The sequence below is a fragment of the Budorcas taxicolor genome, chromosome 13 (genome assembly GCF_023091745.1).
Source record: "Budorcas taxicolor isolate Tak-1 chromosome 13, Takin1.1, whole genome shotgun sequence".
Classification (NCBI taxonomy): domain Eukaryota; kingdom Metazoa; phylum Chordata; class Mammalia; order Artiodactyla; family Bovidae; genus Budorcas; species Budorcas taxicolor.
In genome coordinates this window covers 75,934,462-75,943,412 of record NC_068922.1, presented here as the reverse complement: position 1 = coordinate 75,943,412, position 8,951 = coordinate 75,934,462, and the positions used below count along the sequence as shown (strand labels likewise).

The window sequence follows — 8,951 nt, the reverse complement described above, 5'->3', positions numbered from 1 at the left end:
GATTTAGAGTTGAACTCTGGAAACTTCCACATTCAAACACCAAACATTTGGGGGGACTTAAAGTGAATGTAACTGAAAAGAGGATTTTAAAAGCTTACAAAAAGGTACAGTCCCTATCTCAAAGCATAGACAAATGTGACTGAATTTGTCCTCCCAATCAATGAATACAGATTCCTATACATGGAAGGAGATAATTAAGATTCATATCAGGAACGAACAATCATATTTTCAGTTGTGGTAGCCTGGGAAATTTACTGAAATGAGACAGGCTCTAGGCTGGGCATTATGACCAGACTAGACAGCACGGGAGAAAGACAGAAAAAAAAAAAAAATAGCATGACTAAAACAAGCAGCAACAAAAGTGGAAAAGACAGCTTTTTTAAAAAAGGCTATGATACGAACTGAGTATTAGGTTATGGAATTTGGGTTGTACTCTGCAGATTTTTTAGAAAAAAATGAGCTCAAAATGTTTAAAAAGTGTAAAATGGCAGAAAAATAGGATTAGAGAAAGGGTAGAGACTAACTGAAAAGTTATTATAGTAACCTAAGGCCTGGACTAGTTTTAGAAATTGGAATGAAAACATATTTAAGAATAATACATCAAGAGGATTCTGCAAAACCAAAAGCATTTAGTCAACACCGAAACTGAATTTTAACATAATCAACTTTGCTGGCAGTCCAGTGGTTAAAACTTAGGGGGCAATGCAGAGGGCCGGGGCTGGTCAGGGAATGAAGATTTCGCACGCCACAGAACACGGCCAAATAAATAAATAATCAAGTCTTGAAATGTTTTACCTCTTCATGCTTGCTAACCATTTCCCACCAACAGGAACTGTGCTCGCTCCATAATAAAAATCATAGTCATTCTTCAAAGCCCTGCCTCCTGATCACCTGGTCAGAGGTAGCCCCTTTCCTCCTCTGAACTTCTCCAAGATCTTTACAGGCAAAACAGATTACCTTGTTGTGAAGTGATGTGAATACCTGATTGATTGTGTGCACTTGGAGGTCAAAACCTTTTCAACTCTCAGGGTGCCTTAAATAGTACAAGCTTAATAAACAGTGTTTAAGTATGTCTGCTTATGGGGGAGTGGGCAGCAGCCAAGCAGTGGCCAATTAAAGATGATTGAAGCTTAAGGCCTCAGAGCTAAGAAAATGGTGCTATGAAAGTCAGTTTTAAAAGTCACATGTGGGAGCCATTTTGTATATGGTTTAAACAGGGAAACGGAAGGTTACTGGGCAAGTTCATGATTTTAGGTTCGCCTAATTTGGGGCTCATACACCTAAGGCTTCCACCATTCTAGATGTGGTTATGCACTCTGAAAGCAGCCTCCTGAATTAATGTTACTGATTCCCAATGAAATTATTTTTAAAACTTAATACAGTAATAGTCCTGTCTCTTACGAAAAGATACCACTGACCCTCCCAAGAGATGCACCGTGTGTGGAGTTATTTTGCTCACTGGTGAAGTGAAGATTTTCCTAGATGCAGCCATGTACTTGCTCTGACAGCAAAGGAACCAACTCTCTTGGATGAACGTATTGTCATAAAACCACCACCACCAGGCAGGTTTAAAAAAAAAAAAGAGAGAGAGATGAGTCTGGATGGAGCAGAGACTGTGTAGACTAAATTTAGACACAATCTGCTTCAGAGAAAACTGGGTGATCCTTAAAACAGTTTTGAATACAGTTGCCAAATTTCAATCTAGAAACAAAACCAAGCTGATGTAGCTACGCTACAGTGACTTAAATTCAATAATCCATTTCACTGATGACAGCTTTACTGGGAGTAAAGAAAATATGACTTCATTTTCTTACACCAGAAGGAAGAGGTTGAAGAGTCTCTCCCTCCCTGCCCCACCCCATACACACACACACACACACACACACACACACACACACACACAAATTTTGCCCTTGTGGCATATATCACTAGGGTGAAGTCAAGATCTCAAAGTCTTCCTGTCCCCAAACTCTTGAGTCAGCAAAGAAACCTATATCTGCACATTATCTGGCACAAAGTGCTCGAACCATTTAATATTTGAAAAAGAAAAAATTAAGGCCATTCTCCATATTTATATGATTTATTAAGTTTATAAGATTTTCTAATACAAGGAACCCTGGAAGATCACAGATTCCATCTCTTTGCACCTGGAGAGGCCAATTTGCTCTCTCGGACTACAAACTTACAAATTATTCTCAAACTCTTCCCTGGTACTATTCTTTCCAAAGTAACAAGCTAACAAATGACACTGCTCAGGTAACAAAGCGGGAAATTTTTAAAGGTTTTTCTTTCACCTGTAGGGTTTTTTCCCTAATTAATATTGTTTTAAACCTAAGCATATGATCTCACAGCTCTTTCCACCAATATCAACTATCATTTATATCAGTGTTAGACCTTCAGATTTTGATAAACAAACATTTCCCCCCAAAGTAAAATTTGGTTTTAGATTTCACTTAAACAGAAGAGCAAAGAGTATTTACACTAATAGTCTCCCCGCTCCCCTTTTCTTGCGTGTTAAAACCTTTTCTTCCCCTTCCCCAAGCTTTCTCCTCTTTTGTACTCAAGTTCTCAAATGCACAAGATGGAGGAACAATACCACAATACAACTGCAGGCTTCCTGCCTACTAGTCAGTCATTATTCTTAAGACTTGAGAACTTTGAAAACACTGCTTGGGTTGCTTTGAAATTCCCTCTTTCAGATTTTTTCCCTCCTTCATGGGACATCTATTTAAAAGAATGACTTCAAAAACGTCTTGCTGCACCCAATCAAAAAGCTCTCAGCAAACTAAAAATGCTAGCTTTAGATATGAAAGGAGGATGTAAATGCCTACAGTTTGACAAATACCAACCCAAAGAAAAAAAGTGTATTTCTGGCAAAGATTTAAGAATAGCATTTTTCTCATATGTGTATTAATCCTATTTCTGAAAGATTCCACATTTATATGGAAGCATCTTAAAGATTTGCTTACCAATGTGTTCTTTCAAACAATACCATATAGAAATCTAAAGATCTCAAACTACACTGTGCTGAACAGAAAAGGGTTACCTTAATTATTACTGACAAAGAAAAGGTCACACTAAAATGAAGTAATTTTCTTTTTTTTAAGTTTTCAGAGGCAGAAAAAAATTACCAGCAGCAGTCACCTGGAAACCTGGGGGATTTCCCATTTCCTCCCACCACACTTTGATCATGGCAGTAGTAGTCACTAATAAACTTTTTTGGTTGTTGAGATAAACTAATGGAGTTACTCTAGACAGAGCCATGGGGGAAGTATGGGGGACAGATTATCTGCTCAGCTCACCAAGGGTTCCTTCCTGTTTAAAGGCAAAAGCATTAAAAATGAAGGTGAAACACAAACACACTGGCTCATAAGTAACAACTTTCCAACTGTTACAATAAACAGTGTGCCATAAACAAAACGAAAGTTTTTCCAGCATCTCTAACAAAAACATAAAGACCAATTTATTTCAATTTATTTAGTCCATAAAGCGAGTCCCAGTACAACAAAATAATTTAGCCAGTCCCCTGGAGTTTGTTATAATGGGATTTAACCTGTACACTCAACATTCAATTAACCATGAGGCTTATCCTAATTGAGGATTATGCTGACTTCTGCAGTCCTTCCCCCATCTATCCATCCACCACTCCTACTCAGCTGCCACAGCCACCAAAAGCAAAGCCCCCAGGGAGCTCTAGATTACCTATTACTATGGGATATCCGGGCCAAAATCCTCTCTTCATCCTATTCATGATGAAGAGGTTAAACTTGGCAATCTAGTCAGCCTACTTTCCAAAAAGTGGAGTTTCAGAACCCTCACCTGTAGCTCTAACTAAATTAAAATTTCAGAAGAATTCCTTCATAGGTGAACACAAAATCACACTCTTTGGGAGAACACATCAATTAAAAATATTAACAGAAGAGAAAAAATAGGACATAGACATTCCTAATGAAAAACAGGAAAAGGACAAACACGGAAACACTAGCTCACTATTCTTCGAAACAGGTAAAGCCTCTCTGCCAGTCAGGTCAGGCTTCTTTGCTCTGCCTCCAAGCCACAACATTTACCACACAGGCAGTTTTATTACTGCCCCCTGCCACCTGACCTAGGCCAAAGAAACTACCAAGCTGAGATAACCCTGACAGAGTTGGGAACTGGCAGTATGTGGTCTAAGAAGATCATCCAGTTTGGGGCTAAATCAGCCTTCTAGACACTGCAGGCCTTCCGTTCAACTCCTGCTGTGTATCTTCTGGCCATTTTCCTGTTCATTTAACAACTCTCCACCAGAAGGTAGGAAAGGGAAAGGCGATTAAACTCAAGTCAATTCCACCATTTGTTAGGGAGTTGAAAATAAGGTTAAGCTCTAGCTAAACTAGGGGCTTCCCTGGTGGCTCAGACGGTAAAGCGTCTGCCTGTAATGCAGGAGACCCAGGTTCGATTCCTGGGTCGGGAAGGTCCCCTGGAGAAGGAAAGGGCAATCCACTCCAGCACTCTTGCCCGGAAAATTCCATGGACGGAGGAGCCTGACAGGCTACAGTCCATGGGGTTGCAAAGAGTCGGACACGACTGAGCGACTCTGTCCTGTCCTAGCTAAACTGCATCTTTAACTCAAAATATTCTTTTCCCAGAAACCCTGTCAGAAAACCAATGGGCCAAATGAATTTACCTAGCATTAATAAAGTGAAAGACTAAACTTCATTACAACAGAGCCCCTCCTCCACCTTAAGTGAAATGTTCATCTTGTCATCCCCTCCCCAACCCCAAAAAGCACTCATAAAATGAAAAAAGATGCCCACATGTTACTGCAGCACTCAACCTCAATACTATGTCTGAAAATCTAAAGACAGACCTATTTCTTTAATGTGTTGAATTATGAGGAAAAAGAAAAGCTACCAACATTTCCAATACTAATTTCCTGCTCCCAAAGCTTTAACCACTCAATAAAGCAAAAAAAGGAATATTCTACACCACAGAGTACAGTGAATTCAAACCAAACTGGGATAGGTACTCCCTGGTTTAACCTTCAAGAAACTGCAGCTCCTCTTCAATCAGGATCAGCAACTTTTTTCTAGTCCTGGTAGCATTTAAAGAGTAACAACTGTTAAACTGTGATCACTTGGCTGCCTATCATCATAAAGGCTATATTCATTCTAAACTTGCAACAAATTAAAAGTTTTCAAAAGTTGTCCACATCCTCTGGCCAAGGCTCAAAATTATATAGTCTAAAAAAGAAATGCAGAAAGAAACCCTAAAGCCATTTATTTTAACACCGATAAAGCATAGGACAATAGTAGTTCGCATTTTTTTATCCTACCCTATTGTCCAAACTAAAATGTTAAGTCATTCTTTTAAGAGACTTCTCAAAAACCTACTAGTCTTAAAAAAAAAAAACCTACTCGTCTCCAAATCAAAAGGAACTTTTCTAGAATCATACTGCTAACGCTCAAAGGACCGAATTTAAAAGAAAAAAATAAACCTTTTTATCTTTAATATGTCCCTGACATACCTGACACAGAAAGTTTATTTCAAATGACCAATCAAGAAGGTACTGGTACGTAATCACTTCAAAAACTATTTTTTATTTGTATGTCTCCTAGAAAAAGGATCGAGGGTCCTACAGAACATTCACTCTGTAGTGAATGAATTCTAGCTTGTTTGTGGGGTGCGGGCTTCAACGTACGGAAATAATTTCTACATGGCAAAAAAAGCACAGAATATTCAGTTTCAAAATGTATATTTAATAGAGTCATTAATCCCCTAGTCTTTAATATCATTTTTCTAATGAACTGTTAGTGTTGGGAAATTTAAAACCACCATTCTAAAACTTTTTTTTTAATCTTGTTAATTATGCTAGGGTTGTTATGCATTTTCAACGCTTCTGGAGTGAAAGAATATTTTAAGGTGGACATATTTCCAATAACTGTTCTACAAATATTGCAGCTTCCCACTTAGTCCATAATCCTCATGTCCAAAATGTTCTTCTATATACCAGAAGCTGGCATATGCCTTTTTAAAAATGCTAATTGGACAATTAAGTCATTTCTATCGATACATAAAATTCCCCTATAATTTGGGGTCGCTGGCAATCTAGATTACTGCTCATTTAAATGCAGAACCTGAAGGAACCTCCGGTGACAGAAGCTACTGTTCAGTATCATTTTACATGTTACAAACGGAGGCTTCATCTTACATACAAACAATGAGCCCTGGCAGGATTCTTCACCTTGAAGCCCCACAGATTGTTATTTCCTTAAGGGTGTTAGGAGATAAGGCAACACAACCGGTAAGTTTGGAAGAGCTTCTCTAGTCGCCATCAACAATTGTTGAAGATAGTAAAAGGGAAACTGTATTCCCACCCATTTTTCCCTTTCTTTGGTTCATTTTCTTTCCCTGCTTTTGCTATCCAACAGGAATGTGTTTCAAATGAAAATTCTTAAAATAATTATTCCAAACACCAAGAATACTCCAGAAACCAGTAAGAATTGTTGCCTCCTGGAAATGGGAACTGGAGGGTTTAGAATAGGAGAGAGGCTCATTTTCAATGTTTTTGTACCCTCCCAGTAGTCCCGAGACCAGTTATATGGGACATAACCTATACTAAACAAACAAGCAACAACTGAATATGTTTTCAAGAAAGCACATTTCACAAAACTTACAGATTTCTATTTAACATTTTGGTTTATGTGGCAATCACAAGACTTTAAGTTTTTTTTGTTTTTTCCATCATCCTCTAAACAACCTGCTGCAACAAATACTGAAGTGTTTTTGCAGCCAGGGACCAGTAAGGTGGATCCGAGCCCAAGCTTTTGAACCGAGGAGATGCCGCAATCTCACTCAATACTACTAGCACTCCCACTCATCTCATTCAACTCCATTTCAAACCACTGCAGCAAGACAGCTGGTACTCGCCTTCCTGTTTCTTTAGGGTACAGGCTTAATAACAAAAACAGGTTGGCTTTGAAGCGCTGCTGCTCAAAACGATCAAGAAGGAAGTCTTCACATTCGGGAGGGGGGAAAAAAGTTTCTACTTCAAGAGAATTTCAGACCTTTCCCTGTCTTTTCATTTGAGTAGCCCGAACTCCTCCCGCTTGTGAGATTTCGAGACGATGCTCTCTGCCTCTCACAACTGCTCTTTTGGTGAACTTTTCCACCCTGAGTGCCCTTAAACTGCCTAGGAAGCAACTAAGCCCTCCCAGCTACTCGTGGATTGCTTTTCTAAAGCATGTGCAAAACCAACAGTTTCTCTAAACCATCACAAATTGAGTACGTAGGAAGATCAGAGATGGGAAAGGGGGGAGGGGGTGGGAAAGTAACGATAAAGACAGCCCAACCCCATATTTAATTCACTAACTTCCACTTGCCATTTCCCAGCCTTCACACCAGAGGTAGCAAAAATGCCTTTTTACTGAGAAAAACTGCTGAGAATCTCTCCGTGCCCAAAATGGAAATCCCACAGATAATCTGGGTTAAAAATACTTTAAAACGCCCCAAGTGCAGGAGGAAACACGGCAGCAAAATCCCAGCCGCTTCTCGGTACCACTCGGAGGCTGGGCTGGGGCTGAGTGGGGAGCAGTGCGCCTTCCCCCCGCCCTCTAGTTCTTCTGAAGAACCGAGAGACACCGAGGCGGCGGGAGGTGGGGGTCGTGGGGAGCTTTCAGAAGCAACCCGAGGGCTGCAGGAGGGTAAAACTTCAGGGACAGGAGGAAAGAGTGGACCCCCCGCGGTCTCCCCCAAACTCCTCGGAGTGACCCCCTCGGTGCGAGGACCCCCCTCGCACCCTCAAGCTAGCTGCCGCCCAGCTTCGACACCCCTCCCGCGGCCGCGGGCCGCTCAGAGGCTGCGGGAGAGCGGCGCGGCCCCGACACCCCGAAAGTGTCCCCGCGCGCCCCTCGCGCAGCGCGCCCCTCAGCGCCTCCGCGGAGCCGGAGCCGCGGGCTCGCCGCAGCCCGGGGGGACTCGCCCTCTTTCCTCCGCCTCGCCCTCCACCCGCTCGCCCGCCGCCGCTCTTCCTTTATCTCCACTCACCGCCCGCCGCCATTTTCCTCGCAGCTCAGCTTTAAATCGGAAACTCGTCGCTCCTCAGCCAGCAGCAGCAGCCGCCACCGCCGCCGCCGCCGCCGCCGCCGCCACCGACTCAGCCGCCGCGGCCGCCGCCGTCGCTGTGAAGGGGCTGAGGCGGCCGCCGCCGGGAGCCGCGGAGCGGAGGCCGACGGGACATGTAGTCCTGCGGCCACGCCCAGCACTACCGGTCCCAGGGGGCCTTGCGCGGCCCCGGGCGCTGGGTGGTCCAGCCCGGTCTGGCTTCCGCGGCGCGAGGGCGTGGCCGCGTGGACGTCAGGGCCTCTGGCACTGACTTACAGGCTGGGAGCTGCGGCGGTCCCCGGGGGTACGGAGTGCAACCCTAGCCTGGCCCTTAATTTTCTTCATACTTGCTTTCGTCCAGTAATAACATTTATGGAGCGTTTATTGTATGCCAGGCACTGATCCTCAAAACAAGCATCCCTCAGGGACCACTCGTAGCCTGTGTTCAAAGGAGCAGACAGGCGCATGGTCGGAAAGCACAGGGCTGTTCATTAGCTAAAGTCACTGGATGAAAGATTATTGGGCAATAGCACATTTACTGTATATTCAGTCCCAAAGTATCATCCCACGGAGTACTCATCACCTACAAAACGGAAGAGCCTGCTTTGCACTGGGGCCATCTGGCAGACAGCACCTTAACCAAGCTATCAAATCAATCACCAATAATGGACCAAATCGACGTATATGTTTTTTGATATGATGCAATAGGAAAAATATAACGCCCCCTCCGTCGTATTTTTGCCAAAAAATGCTAACCTGAATATAACTAAAAACAAAAAAGAAACAAATACAGAATGTGGGGCTTGCTACAAAATACCAAGCCTGGACTCAAAAATACCACAGCATGAAAGATAAAAACCAAAGGCAAA

At 42.6% G+C, this 8,951-nt stretch overlaps 1 protein-coding gene and 1 non-coding gene across 2 annotated transcripts in view; one reads left to right on the top strand and one right to left on the bottom strand.

Annotated features, from left to right (window-relative positions):
* The window catches only part of NCOA3 (nuclear receptor coactivator 3), a 127,808-nt gene extending 119,707 nt beyond the window's left edge, over positions 1-8,101 (bottom strand). The window contains exon 1 of the mRNA XM_052651346.1: positions 8,026-8,101. The gene's annotated coding sequence lies outside the window, so the exon portion shown is untranslated. The remainder of the gene's footprint in view (positions 1-8,025) is intronic.
* TRNAY-GUA (transfer RNA tyrosine (anticodon GUA)) lies at positions 4,382-4,453 on the top strand. The gene has a single exon. It is a non-coding gene; the product is annotated as a tRNA-Tyr (tRNA).
* Positions 8,102-8,951: the final 850 nt, after the last annotated feature.